General features: G+C 41.2%; 1 pseudogene; it reads left to right on the top strand.

Moving 5' to 3' along the window:
- The first annotated feature begins 208 nt into the window (after nt 1-208).
- LOC127132254 (phosphoenolpyruvate carboxylase, housekeeping isozyme-like) lies at nt 209-1,601 on the top strand (annotated as a pseudogene).
- Nucleotides 1,602-2,845: the final 1,244 nt, after the last annotated feature.

Below are 2,845 nucleotides of genomic sequence, written 5' to 3'. Positions count from 1 at the left end.
AACAAACTCCGCCTTGCTTATGTATTTGGTCTGTTGTCAGAGTGTTATTTGCAACTGGAAAATACCAAAGATTTATCACCAATAGCACAACCTGATCACACAAATGGCAATATAAGGTTTGCTTATTATTACAAGGTTGTGGAGCAAGAATGTAAAAATGTTTCCTTCATCAATAACCTGAACTTCAAAAATATAGTTGAATTACCATCAGACAACTTTTGAGCGTATATCATATCAATGGCTACTGCACCATCTGATGTGCTTGCAGTTGAACTTCTGCAACGCGAATGCCATGTCAAGCAATCGTTGAGAGTTGTACCGTTGTTTGAGAAGCTTGCAGATCTGGAGGCAGCTCCTGCCGCTTTGGCTAGGTTGTTTTCAATAGATTGGTACAGAAATCGGATCAATGGGAAACAAGAAGTCATGATTGGGTATTCTGATTCAGGTAAAGATGCTGGAAGGTTTTTTACAGCATGGCAGCTATACAAGGCCCAAGAAGAGCTTATAAAGGTAGCTAAGGAATTTGGTGTTAAACTAACCATGTTTCATGGTCGCGGAGGGACTGTTGGGAGAGGTGGCGGTCCTACTCATCTTGCTATCCTGTCTCAGCCTCTAGATACTATCCATGGACCACTCCGTGTAACTGTCCAAGGCGAAGTTATTGAGCAATCGTTTGGTGAGCAGCACTTGTATTTCAGAACACTACAACGTTTCACTGCAGCTACTCTAGAGCATGGAATGCATCCTCCAATATCTCCCAAACCAGAATGATGTGCTTTGATGGATCAGATGGTTGTCATTGCCACAGAAGATTACTGTTGTATGGTATTCCAAGAACCATGTTTTGTTGAGTATTTCACGCTGGCCACTCCAGAGTTGGAGTATGGCCGTATGAATATCGGAAGTCGACCGGCAAAGCGAAAGCCAAGTGGAGGTATTGAAACACTCCGTGCAATACCTTGGATCTTTGCCTGGACACAAACAAGGTTTCATCTTCCAGTGTGGCTAGGCTTTGGGGCAGCATTCAAGCATGTTATTGACAAGGATATTAGAAATCTTCAAATGCTTCAAGAGATGTACAAATCAGTGGCCTTTCTTTAGGGTCACTATTGATTTAGTGGAAATGGTGTTTGCCAAGGGAGACCCTGGTATTGCTGCTCTATATGACAGGCTCCTTGTTTCAAATGATCTATGGTCATTTGGGGAGTTGTTGAGAACCAAATTTGAAGAAACCCTCTAGGAACTCATTTTACGAGAAAAGTTGGTCTCAAAGTCGTTCAAGATATGGGATGTGTCGGCGTGCTCATTACCATTTCAGGCAGCTGCAGCCAAGGAGGCTCCTATATCTGTTAGTCGTGTCACATGGAGCCCTGGTGGAAGTTTTGTTGGTGTTGCATTTACCAAACATCTGATTCATTTATATGCGTACACCGGCTCAAATGAGCTAACCCAGCGTATAGAGATTGATGCCCATGTTGGTGGTGTGAATGATTTGTCATTTGCTCTTCCAAATAAACAATTGTGCATTGTAACTTATGGAGATGATAAGTTGATAAAGGTGTGGGATGCAAATGGACGAAGACTATTTACCTTTGAGGGGCTTGAGGCGCCCATATATTCAATATGTCCTCATCACAAAGAGAACATTCAGTTCATATTTTCAACATCCATTGATGAAGAAACCAAGGAAAATAATAGTGTTACTGAAACTGGAAATATTTTGGTTCAGAATACAGTGGATGCTCTTATTCAGATAACTGATATGAATGCTGCTCCATCGGATACAACCTCTAGTGTTGGTGATGACAGATTAACAAAAGAGTGGCCTTCAAACGGCAAAGGTTGTCTGTTTGTGTTCATTGCATATTATGTTGCTCACCAAAGAGCTAAAGTTTCAAAGGACATGTTTTGTCGAATATTGGAATATCTGACATTAGACAATCGCTTCTTAGCTAATGTTTCTTTTCATAAGTTCAACTCCGAAAAATAGAGAGAAGCAAGTGCTTGCACTTCTGGAAGTAGTTCCTGAGTCCGATTGGGATGTCCCATTTTTGCTAGACCTATGTGAGAGAGCCAAATATTATCAAGTTTGTGGATTGATTCATTCCATCAGACATGAGTATGTGGCTGCATTGGGTAGTTACATGAAGGATGTAGATGCGCACGTTCATGCCTTCCTCTTTAACAATAAAGCATTCTCACAGTTGATTGGCAAGACCTGCATTGATGTTCAAAAAAAAGGGTCATCCCTTCACTATTGTTAGGTGAATCTGAATTTGCACACGGTTTGCAAACAGACCTGCATCAAACTGCTACTGTGATCTTAAGCATGATTTACCAGAAGATGACTAAAGGTAGGATTTTGTCAAGTAGTTCTTCATTACCAACTAGCAGTAATACATGTAGCTCCCTCATAAAATCTGGGGATGATGCTCTTCAAAGACCTGTGCTTCCTGCATGGGAAATAATGGAAGCTCTTCCTTTTGTCCTGGAAGCAATCTTAACTGCATGTGTTCATGGAAGGATTTCATCACGAGACTTGACAACAGGTCTGAGAGACCTTGTTGATTTTCTTCCAGCGTCAATTGCTGCCATTATTGATTACTTTTCTTCAGAAGTTACTCGGGGTGTATGGAGACTAGTTCCAATGAATGGAACAGATTGGCCTAGTCCAACAACAATTCTTCAATCAGTGGAATCCGAAATAAAAGCTATATTGACTCATGTTGGCGTTGCGGTTCCAAACTGTTCTTCTGGAGATTCACCAGTAATGCTTTCATTACCAATGGCAGCTCTTGTCAGTTTGTCCATTACTTTTAAACTTGACAAGAGCCTGGAGTACATC

The sequence above is a fragment of the Lathyrus oleraceus genome, chromosome 3 (assembly GCF_024323335.1).
Source record: "Lathyrus oleraceus cultivar Zhongwan6 chromosome 3, CAAS_Psat_ZW6_1.0, whole genome shotgun sequence".
Classification (NCBI taxonomy): Eukaryota; Viridiplantae; Streptophyta; class Magnoliopsida; order Fabales; family Fabaceae; genus Lathyrus; species Lathyrus oleraceus.
Note: the sequence above shows the minus strand (reverse complement) of the source record. Positions and strands in the feature narration are given on the sequence as shown.